We start from the raw sequence: 16,333 nt of genomic DNA on the forward strand, positions 1-16,333 counted from the left end.
CTGTGCACAGCAAGCAGGCAGGCAGAATCCTTTCCCGAATGCTTTGCAGGCATGTAGCAGATGGTGCCTGTCACTAAAAGCAAATAAATGTTTTGGTGCCCTGATTTATCTGCACAAATACCACCTGAATTATTGAAGACGGAAACCCAGTTAAAAATGCCTTTCTTAGTGGATTTGCATTCAGTGTGTGCCACCAAGCACACAGAGTTCACACTTGCACACTTGCGCAGAGTGTATCTTATATCGTTGTTGATGGCTTATTTAGATTTGCACAGATGCATTTGAAAAATGAAAAAAAAAAAAGAAAGAAAAAAGAGTGAAGACAGATGGATTTAATGAAGTTGTCACAAGGGTCATTCCAAGACATGCCTAAAATGTTAAATATTAAGGAAAAAATTAAAGATGTGAAACTTCGACCCTATACCTGAGTTTCCTGAAGTTGGTGGCAAAGCTCTCAACATCTCCCTGCAAAAGTGCTGCAGGCATGCAGTTAGAGATGGGAAGCCCAGTCCCAAATTTCTTAATTTGCTCCCTAAATATAAATCCAGATTAACTCCCTTCTGCACAGCAGATTAGTAACTGAAAGCCAAATCTTCCTGCTAGATTCAAAGCTCCCCGGTAGCTGAGGCTTCAGCTCACCCTTTTATTTTCCCGATCCATCCATCCATCGATCTACCTCATGGATCTCAACATTGCCAATACTCCTGGCACCGGCAACGAAGGGGGTACCCATGCTCATCCATCTTCCTCTGCAAAGTGCAGCCCAGTTGTAAAGGAGCTCTGTGAACCAGATGTTTATTTAAACAAAGTCAGTGGGGCTGGGCATTCACTGCACTCTGCATGTCTGATCTCAGCTCTCCCCAGCAGCCGACAAAAGAGGTAGCACTGTGTCTCACAGCCATGTACTCCGGCGAGTGCTGTGTGGTGCATCATGGGGAGCACTGTTGAGGTGGAGTGGGATGGTTAGTATTTTAAACATCTCAGACTAGTGAAGCATTCATTTCAATCAGTTGATTTGTCACAGGAATAACCTCCACATCAGGAGAGTGATCAACCCCCACCACAAAACACAGCTGTGCCCCAATTCTGGACACCCCAAGTGCCAAAACTAGGATGAGCAGCCTGGGAAGCACAGCAAGGCTCAGCAGCTGGAGATAACGCCCCACCAGGCTTGTTTTTCCACGAAGCCTATAATTATGTAGCACTTCAGTACTGAACAACCCCTTCTCCCTTTTTTCCCTGCTTGTTTTTGTTCTTTTTTGTTCATTTTATTTTTGTTTGTTTTGAGGAGAACTGGAGGAGGAGGAAGAGAGGTAGAAAAAAATTTGCGTGATTTAATTTCAATTGCATTGCTCCATGCTTTTTTGTGCTCGATGGGAGCAACACATGCAAGTCAGAGAGAACAGCACGTTTCACCAGCCTGAAAAATATTACCTTAGGCCTAACCCAAATTTTCACCAGCTTCACTAGAGGTTGAATCAAGTCTTTTGAATAGCCAAAGTTGCAATCTATGGTACCAAGAACGTTAAGGAATCGATATTATATGGCATCTTAAGTCTCAAATATTTTTAGTGCACTGGTGACCATCAGCACTACTGAATATCTTGCTCAGGAAGCAGCATGCATCCCTTGCTGGTCCCTTGCAGTGCTTCCAAGCAGGAAGCAGTAATCAAGGCTTAAGAGGGAGATTTTTTTTTCCAGGTCTATAAATTATATGCAGCGTATTAGTGGAATCTAAGAGAATCACAAAACCTTGTGGAAACTGCCCATTTTTCCTTCTTCCTCCTAACACATCAGCTCTAAATTATACAACCCAGATCTGCAGTTAAAACATGGTTCTTTACTCAGTTATTTCTTTACGTGTCTTATTTCAGATCAAGAAGAATAATACTTGCATGCCTGCTTTCCCAGCGTCAATCATCTCCTGCATCCTGGGCTGCTAGGGATGCAGGAGGTGGAAGGAACATGACAGCCACACGTGTGGGCGGGTGGGTACAGAGATGGGTGCTTGTCTGTTGGAGCAGAGGTTTTCAGCAAGCCAGCTTGTATGTTAAAATTCAGAGCCTTCCCAGGGTCTTGCACAACACTCTCTGTTTATCCATATTTTTCTTCTAAATATATTTTCTTCGCAAATTTTATTAGCAATCAAGTTGCATGTTGGGAGTTTGGGCTGAACTTCTCTTGGGGCAAGATGAGGTTTCTTTGGTGGAGGCTCACACATCTGTAGTCTTTGAACACCTACTTTCAGATTTGCCTCTGTGCCATGGCTGCAGCATCTTGACATTTGACTGCTGTCACCATGAGACCTCATTCCCCATTGGGAGCTGCTTAAAGCGCCTTGGCCACATCTAAATGGGGCCACATTTGTACCCACTCTCTATGGCACAGAAGAAAGCTGTGTGTCAAGAAACAACATCAGTACAGTGTGCAAAAATCCAGTCAATGTAGCCTTTAACAATGTGGGTGCATAAAAGCACAGGCTTGACTGGCACCACTCACAGCAGGAATTAGTTCAATTCAGAGGAGTAAAAATACACTTGATGGGAGGCATCACACTGTAAGAGCCATGGCACTGCTCTGCAGATGGACGACTGCCCACAGAGTCCCGATGTACAGATAGGGCTACAATTTTCTCTCTGCCACCAGCTCTCTGCGATCCCCCAGCCACTGACTCTCGAACCACCCAATCTCTTTCATCAACATTTATTTAGCTCAAGAACTACCAATTTCACTTTGAATGTAGTCCTAGTTTATTTTTAATTATTATTAATAATTAATAATAATTAATTTGAATTTTATTAATGTAATTTCTAAACAAAGGCAGTCAGAAAGACTTTTGCACTGACACAAGTAAACTTAATTATAGCGAGCCAAATTAAATACTCCCAAGCTGAACACCTCAATTAATCTGTGCATAGCGACAACTGAGAGTCAGTCTTTTGGATTAATCCCTCATGACTGTGTACACATTATCCAACCTCTTTAATAATTGAATGCTGGTTCTTATTTATCTTAGGATCATGTTATCATTTAGTTGGAAAAGACCCTTAAGATTGAGTCCAACTCTAAACCTAGCATTATCAAATCCACCACAAAGCCATGTCCCTAAGCACTGTGCATCTTATGTCCCACGAAGATGCCATTGGCCTTCTTGGCCACCTCGGCCACTGCTGGCTCATGTTCAATTGCTGTCAACCAACACCCCCAGGTCCCTCTCCTCCAGGCAGCTTTCTAGACAGACTTCTCCTAGTCTGTAGCACTGCACAGGGTTGTTGTGCCCCAAGTGCACGACCCAGCATTTGGCCTTGTTAAACCTCATGCCATTTGACTCTGCCCAGCAGTCCAGCCTGTTCAGATCCCTTTGCAGAGCCTCCCTACCCTCCAGCAGACAAATACTTCCACCCAGCTTAGTGTCATCTGCAAACTTGCTAAGGGTGCACTCGATGCCTTCATCCAGGTCATTGATAAAGACTTTGAACAGGGCTGGACCCATCACTGAGCCCTGGGGAACCCCATTTGTCACTGGCCTCCAGCTGGATTTCACACCATTTCCCACCACTCTCTGGGCCCGGCCATCCAACCAGTTTTCCACCCAGGAGAGTGTGCGCCTGTCCAGGCCAGAGGCTGACAGTTTCTCAAGCAGAATGCTGTGAGAAACCGTGTCAAAGGCTTTACTGAAGTCCAGGAAGACCACATCCACAGCCTTTCCCTCATCCAGCAGCTGAGTCACTTTGTCATAGAAGGAGATCAGGTTAGTTTGGCAAGACCTGCCTTTTGTGAACCCGTGTTGACTGGGCCTGATCACCCAGTTCTCTTGCATGTGCTTCATAGTAGCACTCAAGATCACCTTATCCAGCATCCCCTGGCCCCAGGTGTGGCCTCTACTCCAAGCCTTTCCCTGGTGAAGAGCACAGGGATCCCTGCCTTCTTGTTGGCCATGCCAAACACACTGGGCTCCATGTTGGCACCTGGGTCTGTCACTTTTCTTGCTCCACTTTTCTCCCGAGTTTTTCAGTTGCACACTCATTAATTACTACTCTGAGCAGTGTGATGGACTGGGATGGTCTTAGGCTTTGGGGGCGATGGGGAAGAAACAGCGGTTGGGGGAGAAAAGTGCTATCCAGTTTTCACAATGTCTGCATCTCTTCCCACTCACTTGAGCGGAAAACAACAACAGCGGCAAGTCGAGGAGCAGCGTTGCCTGCTGCCTGCTCCCACTCACTCCAGGAAGAAAACGGCCTTCTCTCAGTTCCTTCTCCCTCATCTTAGCTTCCTTTGCGGTGGGAAAGATGTGTCAGCCGAGCAGGTATGCTTCTCACACGTAAGGAGGTCACAGATTAAACATCTTATTGATTTATTTCCAAGGATGGGCATTATAGGAGTGTTTGAAGGGATTGCAAATGGTCATTGTTACGGGATGAAGTAACTGTGAGCAGAGTCACTGAGCAAAGGGACAGAGTCACTTATTTGCTATTTATCTCCCTGGATTTCCACAATACTAAGGCAGTGCCCACCCAAAAAGGCTCTGGGCTCAGCACTATTATTTAAAACACACATATACAATGTTATCCACCTCCCCCCACCCCCATCAGCCTCACCCCCAGCAACACCCAGCTGCAGGCTTCAAGAGGGAAAAAGAAAAAAAAAGAAGAAAAGAGGACATGAGGCAGACCAAAACCTGGCTTCAGCTAATGGTGCTGCCATGGCCTTACCCCATGTCTGGACCAAGATAAGACCTCCTCGTGTCCCTTGCAAGTCACGGGGCTGTGGGTGGCAGTGCCAAGAATGAGGACTTTTAAACACTGATTTCTGAATAGTTAAACCAGGAGGAGAGACCATCTGCAAGCCAAGGGAGAACTTTTTCTTGGGCCAGGAAAGGGAACAGTGCCTCTTAATATAGCAAAAGGAGTAGTATAAAAAGAGTTTCCCTATCTTCCACCTCCTATCCCTCCCACAGACTGACTTATTTTAGTGCCTGGCTACACCACAGTGTGCAGAAAATCATTAGGGTTGCCAAATGACTGTTTCAGGAGACAATTTACATAGACAAAATAATAAAAGTTCTGTTCACTGCTCCTCACCAAGCACCTGAGGCTAAGGCTGGCCAACCCCCCTTCTGACAGCTCCTTAAGTTTCAGCAACTTCACTGCCTGATTGTGAGCAGACTGTGACTTTGCCTCCTTTTGCAGATCCCGGGAAATTTTCTCTGATCCTGGCTGTGCCTCTGAGCATGCCAGCAGCCAGGCTGCAGGAGCAGGATACTGTGGGGAAGGGCCATGTTGGGTCCCTGTCTGCCCCAGCAACATGTGAGGGGATTAGGGAGGACACTCAATGGGAGTGGCTACATGATGCAACAGCTGTCGGCAACCTAGAGTTTTTGAATTTGGAATAAGGGAAGCAAGACCCCGGCTCTGGTGGACTAAGGAAACCTCCCCTGCTATACCGGCTTTCTTCAGCACAGAAAGAGGTTAGTCAAGGCAATGAATTAAGACCAGAAAGTCATAAGTTAAGACCACAGAGGATGTTTGCATGCAGATTTGGAGAACGCCTGAAACAGTAAGTCTCTCGTGGGAAGAAATCCTGCAGCTTCCCTCCCTTTTCATGGACATCAGCATCCCCTTCCTAGTCCCAGCAGAGCAAAGCTCTCTTGTTGTCCCCTGACACAATTGCAAGAGCATCTCCGTATCCCAGGCGGCTGCACACCAAAAGCTCCAAGCTAACAAGAGCCATTTCTTAATTTCTGGCCAACCTAAGTATTTGTCACCACAAAGGCACTTGCAACAGAACCCCATTGTTGAAGAGACGTGGCTATTGGTGATCATTGTCAGAAATGAAGGATTCTCCATTTAAAAAATCATCCTAATTTTATGGAGTTTCCCTCTAATAACATTATTTTTACCTATTAAATTACGTGTCAGAAGTAGTTATTGTATCATGTCATATTGTGACAAGAATAATTGTTGAAATAATCTCATTTTATTTTCCATTACAATCACAAAGAGCAGCTGTTCTCTGGTACTATTTGAGACAGCTTTTCTTTGTTCTAAATCAAAGTGGCTCCTGTTTGTACCTGAGCGAAGCCGTCAAACCATTTTGTTACAACCTGAGCAAGAGACACTTTGGTCTAGAAGCAAAGGCAAGGTAGTTTAATCAGTATTAAGCCCAAATGACTCTTAATTAAAAAAAACCAACTTGTTGAAGTTCTTATGTCATATTGTGATGTGTCAGTAGCTGTAAGACACATGATACACTGCCTTCATGGGTATGACATGAAAAGTTGGAAAGGGAAAACATCCCTAGGTACATTCTGAGATACTCAAAGGAGTTTTCCTCAGAATTCTAAAAACAACTGATTTTTCCAAAACTCCAATTTATAGAAAACCTCGAATGTTTGGGGTTGTTCTAATTCAGCATCTAAAAATTATTTTCCTTTGTGATATCTCATAAGAATCCTGAAATCTGTTGAGCTTTACACATCAATAATTTACCAGTTTTCCAAAACATCATGTTCAAATGACATCTGCTAAAGCCTGGTTTGTTTATCAGTGTATCATCACATGAATGTGATGAATTCTTTCTGAACGAGCAGATCTCAATGCGGGAGAAGAAGCAGATTTTAGTAAATCCAGAATATTTCAAAAGCACGTTTCCATTTCACAAAGAAGGTGCCAAGATAAATAATCTATTTTTTTCCTTGAATTTATGATACATTTATAGATTAAAATATCAAAATTATATAAAAATATTTTTACTGAAATATCAAAATGAAGTCTTCTTATATGATTTGCAAAAAATAAAGTTTGAAGAAGGTCAAAAGACATTTCATAATTTTTAATTTCACTGAAGATTTCACATTTAGGGATGAAATAACATTCCCTTGTTATTCTCAGCAGCTTTACTGGCCAGCTCTTTTGCTGAATAGGGAAAGAAGCAGCCCTGTCATCTTCACTGTGCAGAAACGTTTCCTTGCTGGAGGTTGCAGTGGCAGCAGGAGATGTGGAAAGGACCATAGGTTGATGTTTTACTTTTAGAGTGCAAAGCTCCTTGAGAAACCCCATCTTCTGCACTTGTACTGTAGACCATCACTGCTCTTCCTTTCGTTTGCCACCCCTCAGCCTTGATCATTGCTTTTATTTATGCAAACTTAAAGCCATTTGTTTTAAAGGCCTGTTCCACCACTTCAGCAGATGCAAAGCACAACAGCTGGATATTAATGCAACTTGGCATCACAACAGTTTTGGGGATTTTATTTTTTTAATTAACTCTCTACCATATTACAGCAAGGAAACAGTTTCTCTTCTTTTATTACCATCCTAACCCTGAACCAAGTGTTAAATAAGATTTAATTTAATTAGTTCTTATATTCTCCTCTATTGCAGGATTATTCAATAACACAAGGTTCTTACCCAGCTCCTTTTCTTGCAGGCAGATAAAAATCCTGCTGATGGTGGTGGGAACACATCAGACACTTAATTTGCATGCAAGATATGTTATGGGGTTATGAAAAGTAGAGATACTTTCAACCAGTCCCATGGCTCACCTTTTGCTCTGCTGCATGTTCACAAGCTGCTCTGCTCCATGTGCTCTTCCACAGCCAGTGGGGATGTGGCCAACATCAGCCCCCATGCTCAGTATCATGAGGTTCATCCCATCTTTGGGCAACCCCTGAAAAATTAAAGCTTCAAGCTCTAGGTTCAATGTTTATATACTGGCATCTTGTTATCCTATTGGCATGACTCCTCTCCCTCACCTCTAGCCTTTCTCTGCAGACTAAATGAGACCATTTTCCTTATCCTTCTGTTTTCAAGGAATGCTCAGTGGTCCTAGGAAATGTCTCCATTCTCCTCTTTAAGCACATTCCTACTTGGCATTTTCAGCCCTGCTGGGTATTTGCATCCAGGAGACACCCTCCTAGCTTATTCATGAGACTACGGAGTAGGACCCCACCCAAAGCCTTGCTGAAGACAAGGACTAGGGTATCTATTGAATCCCCACACATCACTATTAAAAAAATGAATGAACTGGGGGGGGTGGTGTGGGGGGTGTGGGGGGTGTGTGCTGTGCACCAGTGCTACACTCGGTCTGTCAACAGGGTCTTCCACTGGGATTTGAAGACATGAAGTCTCTGCTGTGTGTGCCCAAGGTTCAAACTGACTGGGTAGGAACTTGAGGGATGGGGCTGTGTGAACACTGGTTGGAGCAAGAGCAAGCCCAGGTCTTGTTTTGAGTGGGAACAGCTATGAAACACCAGCTGTGCCTCCAAAGCAGCCTCAAATGGTCCCCAGTGCTTGCCCTGGGTAGTGAGTAGTAACAGCAACTAATAGGATTCTGCTGAGAGGTTTGACACCGATGACGCTTTGGCAGTGCTGACCATGACTTGTCACCTTGATTTGTCTGCTGGGAGCAGCAATACATACTGGGCAACCCAGAATGGACATGGCTTTAGAAATATTGTACATGTCTTTGATATGGACTGGGTGACTCATCCTTTTGAAGCAGCAATAAACAACCTAAATGTTGTCATTGCTCACTTGGATCAATTGACACTGACAGCCACAGCCTGGATGGAACACAGAAAGTGAAGCCTTTGTAAGGAGCCCTTGTGAAAGGAGAAGCACAGTGCCATGTCACACAGACCATCCTTGGGGAGTAAAATACTGTACCCTGAGCTTGTTAGCCAGGTAGTACCTGTTCCACAGGCTTCTAGCAAAAAATAGAGACCACCACCTTGAAGCAGCAAATTACAGCAAAACCCAGAGCCTCAGGACAATGCAGCTGAGAGGGCAAGCAGTATCCATATCCGAAGGCTTTCTTCAGTCCAGAGCAGAAAATCCATAGGTTGAATGAGGCTGCTCTGCTATGGGTCACATCCACCAATATCACAATATTCCTGCCAGCAGGCTTGCCTGAGCTGGGGCTAAACCCTGCCTAGTGCTGACTGCCCTCTCTGTGCTGGCTCTGCCCTTGGCAGCTGAATCACCTGTGCCTCCGAGCACAGTGCAGGGAGAACAACTGATAGCGATGCTCCAAAAGTAGAGCAAGGAGAAGTTTTGGCCACAAGGATTATCTAGAGGAGATGTCAAATGGGAGCAGCTCTGGGAAGAGAAGGGAGAGATTGATGGGGAAAAGCAAGGATGGTGCAGAAGCCTGGGCAGGAGTGGGCGTCTGGCCCAGGTACTGGCAAACAGTGTACCATGAGGCTTTTATGTCTGTGAAAAAGCTCTCTGTGAAAGAAAAATAACATTCAAGCAATGAGGTGAAAGGTCTGGAAAAAGCAGCAAATGAGAGGGAAGGAGGAGGAAGAAATGTGGGTACAGAAGTAGGTGGTGCCACATAGCAAGTTTCTGATGTAGTCAGAAAAGGCATCCAGAGCTCCTGATTCCCAGTCCCACGCCTTCACTGGGAGACCATCTGTCCTCTCCCAGGGGAACGAGCCCCTAGGTCAGTCAAGAGTGAAAAATAGCAGGTGGTGCTGAGCATCAGCACAGCACCACTTCTCAGGGCTCCAGCACCTCTGCTCCAAGGTAAGGCTGTGCCTGCTGGTACCTGCTCTATGGCCAAGTGGCTTCCCTTCTCTGGGACCTGCCATACTAAACTGCCCCCTGAAGTGGTGGATTAGTAGATGCTTTAAAAGTATCAGACTGGTTTTCCCCAGTGCACAACCATAGCTAATCCAATTCCTCCGTCTGAAATATTTTAAAGCGGGATTTGGGTTGGGCTTTTGCCTGGTGAAAGGTTGTCTTTCTCAAGGCAGATGTTCCCCCAAATCCTGTTGAATGCAGACTGTAGGGAAAAGCAACAAAACAAATCAGTTTAGTGGTAGAATTCTTTTTTTCTTTTTAATTTTTTCCCCTCCTGCCCCTCTTCCTACAACCTTAATTTGAATGAAAATTCCTTTTCATGGCATCATTTGTGGTTGTGAGAGCAGGCACGACATTCACCCATTTCCTTAAGTCCTGATGCTCAAGCAGTGCTGGAGGAAGAACTCGAAAGCAGTTTTGGGAATGTCTTTGGGCCTGTCTGTGCTGCTCAGCTGCAAGGAGAGCACATCCCCATTGCACTGACTTTGTGCCCTGGAGCTGCCAATACCCAGTAGATCACCTGCCCTCACTCTGCCTGTGCTCGCCACAGCAGGTACCTGTGCACTGAGCCACAGGGGTGAGCTGCAACAGCTCCAGAGCGGGGAGGACATGGTCCAGATGAGTGTTTCAGGAGGGTGTCAGCCTACTGGTATGATCAAGGGGCAGCATGATGGTGGCCTGGGTCTCCTGTCAAGGAGACTGTGTTGCCCAGCGCAGTCCAGAAGACTTCTTATCTTGATCATTAAAAAGCAATGAGATGCAGGGGATGCCGACATGGATGTCAGAGGACTGGTTGCATGCACCATTGGGCGAACTCAGCCTCTCATTATCAGGGTTCCTCTAGGTGTATGAGGTCCAAGATTGGTATCTCTGGTGGGTAATTTAGCAGCACCTCATGGGGTCAGGAGCAGGGTAAGAAGCAGCACCCCTTCCTGAGTGTGACTACAGAGTTGCCCAGAAGCCCTTGCCAACAATGCATTTTTCAAAGTGCTTTGCCCATATCACAGACTGTGAGGAGCAGAACATTTCACACTGATTTACAGGGTCTATAGCAGGGGAGTGAATGGCTGTGTCCAGCCTCACTGTTAGCCAGGGACAAGGAAACATGGTATCCTTTGACCAGCATCCCTGGCATTCCCAAGCCAGCAGCACACCCTTCCTGGATGCACAGGGGTGACAGCAACTCTTCTTCACACAGCCACAGTGAGGACCAAATCAAACCAGTCTCTTCCTATCCCATGGGAATGCAAACTTTTGACACTGTTCAAGAGGCCCCAACAATGTAAGCCACGCATTTACATGTCTCTGCTTTCTCCCTGTGAAACATGGGTGCCAATTTTGCTGTGTTACCAGTAACAAACTTTTAATGCCACATATTCAGGATCCCTTGTTTGCCCTGTAGAAAGCTTCTCTTCATGCATCAGACTTGGAGAACAAAGCATGGGCTGTTTAGCTGCAGGATTTAACCACCTGTTGTAATACTTTGTTGATCTAATCTTTGTTTTAATTAAAAGCTTGTCAGTTTGGTTTGCAGTTTTTTTAGCTCTCTACAGGATTGCCACCTGCTTCATGATCTCTGTCTTGGCCTTGGAGTTCACATCAAACATCTTTAATTTCCCCCAAATGCATGGAAATGGCTAGAAAAAAAACCAAAGCCACCCCAACAAGTGTTCAACCCGAGACAGTACAAGGAAGCGTGAAAAATAAATGGCTCCACGTAAGCAGGGAGCCAGCAAGGCAGTTAACACAGTGTCTGTTGATCTTCAAGCCTGCTAATCTCCGAGGGAAGATACAAACCATCTTTGGGAAATGAGAAGGGATCTCACTCTATGGGCACCCAGAGGATATTTTTCAGACACGAAGAGAAAGCTGTTTGCATGAGGGTGAGATTTAAATTTGGTTTCAAGCACTGACATGAATTATTCTCTATCTCATAAAACATCTATGGTTACACCAGAGATCTCCTGCAATGGATGCATACCTGAAAATGGCCACTTTGAATATCATTCCAACTTTATACCTCTACTAATTTAAATAAAACCCAGACTCCACCAGCCAGCCAAAGTACTTTTTAGCCTTTTAAGCAAGTCACCCCAGAAGCGGAAAATCAACAAACAGAAAAGCGAGATTTTAGAAGATATAAAAAAGAGAAAATCTAACCACAGAGATGCCACATCTGCTGAAGCAATGCGCTGGTACTGCCCAGCTCCTGTGCAAGATGAGATCCACTCTCCCTCCCATTCATTGTTCCTATCAAGCTTTAAAAGCTTTTCTTCTCTTTCCGAGTACAGTGATAGCCCTTTAAAACTGGCTACATGCTTAACCCACTGAAGTAATTTGAAAAATTTATATTCACACTACTTCTGGCATTTCACCTTTCAATGCTCGCAATACAGCAGGGAATCCTGTACTGCTCCAACCAGCCCTACAGAATCATCTTCAGCTAATGGCCTGTGAGAAAGCAAAGCCAAAATATTATCTAAGATGACTGCAGCAAGGCTTTGGGAGAATTAAACTCTGTGGTTTTCCATGCCTTCCTCCCTGCTTTGGCAAGAGGTGTATATTAAAAGCCAAGACACCTTTGGTGCTATCACCATCCACAGCTTCCAACAATTTCCTCAGCTTCCCTGAAGGTGGGCTGCTGCCAAGAGTGGGTCTGGCCAGCGGGGTAGTCAGGGAACAGTGGGGATGGCTGCTCCTCACCGTACCGTGCCGCTGAGACATGTCAGGCTGTGTCACAACAGGCGATGTGTCATGCCTCACCACTTCATCGAGCAACAAGCAAGAGAGAAAGAAAAAAAAAAGATTTAGAGCTAATATGTGAGTGGGCTGGTATGTGCAAGGGAGATGAACATGAAGGAAAGCATGCTGGATGCTACAATAATAACGAGGCTCACACATGAGAGGCTGGAAGTGAGCCAGGGAGGGAAGATACAAGTGGGATGCTGCTGTGCTCAGTCTATGCGTGGTGGTGAAGCCAAAGCTCCTGAATGAGCATGAGGTGGATCCTGAGGCTGCCATGTGGGTGGGAGGCTGACACCACTCCAGCGAAACCTGCATGAGCCCTTGGCTACATCAATCCCAGGCTGGGACCATGTCCATGTCCAGGCTCAGCCTGGGAGTTTCAGTTTGTGTACAGGGAAAACGCTGGATTTTGTCCCTTAAAAATAAGTTGATTCTTATACACACAGTGAGTCCCATCAATGGTGCTGCTGAGCATGGACATGAGTGACTTCAGCAGGTCCTTGAGAAACATAAGAATGTGTCCCCCAGTATTTCTGTATTATTTCTTTATACAGCACTGCAGTGCTGAAGCGACTTTGTGTCCATCCAAATCCCCTTTCTGGGATAAGCAGGAGGGCAGCTGTGGTCATGGTCGCTGCTGAGCAGCATCCCTGTGCCTACGCTCTGCCCATCAGAGGCAGCAGCTGGAGGAAGGGCTGTCACCCCGAGGTCCTGTGGGCGTTGTACATGGCCCCTTTTCAGCAGTCGAACATGCATTTACAGAACACAAACTTTTAATGGCATATGGATGAGTCACTATGGGGTTTCAAAATGTGTACATATGATCACATCCTAATTCGGTGTGTCACCGATGAGCTACCCTGAACCTGTAGGGTTACTCGGCTACAAAGAAACTTCGGAAATTCCTGCCCAACCTTGTGATGAAAAAAATTATTTGTATTCATGTCACTGCATGCAAAGTGTTAATTTTTTTCTGTTTTTAATTTTGGCACTGGATTTCAATGGAGGCTTATGTGCAGTTTTACAACCCAGTATTGTTATGTTTTGCACCACCAATTTACAACCAAGTAATACCAAGTAATAAGTAAACACAAGACTTTTTGGCTAGATTGGATTTTCCAAGGTGATTAAATAATTTTCTAAATAATTCTGAGAACGAAGATGTCTAAAATCCCCAGGGTAACAGGAAATTAACTGCATCCACACATGCTCCACAGATATAGAAGGAACTCGAATTTATTGAGAAGCAATATAAAAAATCTAAGAAAGCAAATAAAATCAAGTAAGAACCCTTGCAATGTAAAGTAAACCTACTCAAACCAGCAGCAACCTTTGCTGCAGCAGGTCCTCTGGGGAACTCCACGCGTGCCTAGGCTTTGCACAGCCCCTGCTCTATCAGAGCATCACAGATGATGCACATTGCAGATGAATACACTTTAAACACCTCTGAATATTTTGTTAATTGGGCAAAAGCATTCATCAGCCCTTTCAGCATCTCAAGCCACAGCTTTACCCACATGCACCCTGAGAGCAGGATTCCTTACAGATTTACTCAAAGAACAGGGATTCAGGAGCATCACGGGTTGGGCTGGGGATTGTGGTTTTGGGATGAGCAGTTATCTGGGGCACCATCTGGTGACCCAATAACTTGGTAGTAGCCTAGGTTAGGGCTTCCCAAGCTTTTCCATAGCAGAAGCCACCCCCAGCACCTTCTTCAGCCCCAGGGCTGCTGCCTGCTGGTGCCACCAGTTTACACAGGGATGGGCAGGCAGCCTTGACCCATCTCCTTGGGTGGGAACCAATCCTAAAACCATGTGAGAAGGGACCTTACCCTTTGCAAAGATGAAGGCTTCAGGTGCAAGCTATGGGGCAGGGCAAGCAGCCCCGCCTTGAGGACCCATCCCGGGTCAGGGCAGATCTTCATCCTGGCACAGCCAGGCAGGGGGAGTGCAGAGCCACCAGAGGAAGGGGTCTGGAAAGCCATCCCTCCTGAGCAGCTCGAGGAAATTCATATTTCATGTTCTGTTCCTTCTCTGCCCACAGAGTTCTTTGTCGTGGTGGTGCGTAGGTGTTATGTGAAGGATTTATCCTTTCCCCACTGAATCACTGCAGCATAACATCTTTTCAACCCTTCTGTACAGCAGAAAAGAGCCTCACAATATTTCTCCTCATTTTCCTGCTCAAGGAGACAGACGGTGAGCTCACAGCACGACCCCTCCTAGCCCCAGTGGAGGCATACCTGGGGGAGCAGACATCCCCCCTCCTGCCAGCTGGCACACTGAAACCTCAGCTCAGCCCGCCTGTGGCCAGCATGAAGGTGCTAGGGAAGCTGCTGCTGCTGTTACTTTTTCTTTTTTCAGCTGGAAAAATCTCTTGCTCAAGGGAAAGAGCAGAAAGGGCTGCCATGAGCAGGCTCTGCTCTGGCCCCTGCCTTAGAAGCCCAGATCCAAGCTGAAGCATTACCAAAGCCCCATCACTGCAAGAGCAAGCTTTAATTAGGGGTCACTGGAGGACTTCGCATCACCATGGCTGAACATGCTGCTTGTGTACAAGTTTTCTGATTTTTTAAAAGAAAATGCAGAGGAAATGAGTCCTGCATCTGTTGCTATGGGCAAAGCCACTACCGTGAGTGAAGACATGCCACGAGCAGATGCTTTCCCTGCAAACCCTCACATAAACTGCTTGTTTAGAAAAAGACACAGCAGCTTTAGGCAGGTAGCCAGCAATAAAAAATTAAATGACTAATGTTTCTGGCTGCATGAGAAACAGACACCTCCTGAAATTTCGAATTACTTTAACAGTCCTTCTGTAATAGTTGTTTAATCCAACAGTACTTTCCAGCTGCGGACCTCACAGCATTAAGCTCCACAGTGCCTTGATGATACACTAAATCCTGGTGGAGCCCAACACAAACCCCTGGGCCCTAGGAGGACCACGCTGGTCCAACATCCCTGTGTTATGACTGAACTTCAGACACTGCTCAGCCCAGATGAAGTTAAAAACTACTTTCCTGATATTTGTGTGAGATCTGGAAGATCAATAAATAACTACTGACATACTCCATCTCACCCAAGACAACAGTGCCTGGGCTCTATCCTTCCTCTTCCTATTTCCTCTCCTAGAACACGGTAAGATCACATTTGGAAATGCAGACAAAAAATAGCAAACCTGAAGCTACGGGCTCTAATTTCCCACATTTGCTTTCCCCTGGGCTGGGAGAAGGCAGGGGCAGTGCATCCTACACTGATGCCATTGGGCAGAGCACACTCACCCCTCTGATTTGAATCACATGACTTCTGTGCCATCTCACCCATCAACTTGGGTGGTTTTGGATTGGTTCCCCCCTTGTGCATTCTTCGATAGTTTTGCTCCCTGGTCCATTTATCTTCTTTTTATATCCCATCTCCCATTCAGTTTCTGTCCTCCAACATACCAATACTTCAGCATTTGACTATCAAGATGTAGGGTGCTGTTTAGAAAACAACTTGAAACACAGTGGATCACCAAGACAGTCATATGGCCAGTTATGCTTTGTCTCCTGACCCAAAAGCCACTTAGAACTGCCTGGTATCACCTCCTAGTAGATCTGCTTTGTACATGTTCTCATACAAATGTAAGCACATACAGGAGGTGGAAAGTGAATGCAGTAAGGCTGCCATGCTGTAGCTGTCTTCTGGATTTCAGTTCCTCCCTCTTTGCCTTAGCCCACTATAGCCCTGCAGCTCTGCACATAAATGAAGATTCAATCACTAAAGCAGGAAAAGGTTTCCACGAGTGAAAGCTGCAGTTCAAGATCACCCCTCCTCCCTGGAACCAGAAAATTAACATCTCCTTTTAGAAAATACAACTAAAGAAAAAAAGAAAAAAAGAAAAAAAGAAAAAAAGAAAAAAAGAAAAAAGAAAAAAAGAAAAAAGAAAAAAAGAAAAAAGAAAAAAAGAAAAAAGAAAAAAAGAAAACCCCCTGGGGAAACTAAAGAGTTCTCACCATGAATTTTATTTTGTATGCA

This window comes from Phaenicophaeus curvirostris, chromosome 7 (genome assembly GCF_032191515.1).
Source record: "Phaenicophaeus curvirostris isolate KB17595 chromosome 7, BPBGC_Pcur_1.0, whole genome shotgun sequence".
Taxonomy (NCBI): domain Eukaryota; kingdom Metazoa; phylum Chordata; class Aves; order Cuculiformes; family Cuculidae; genus Phaenicophaeus; species Phaenicophaeus curvirostris.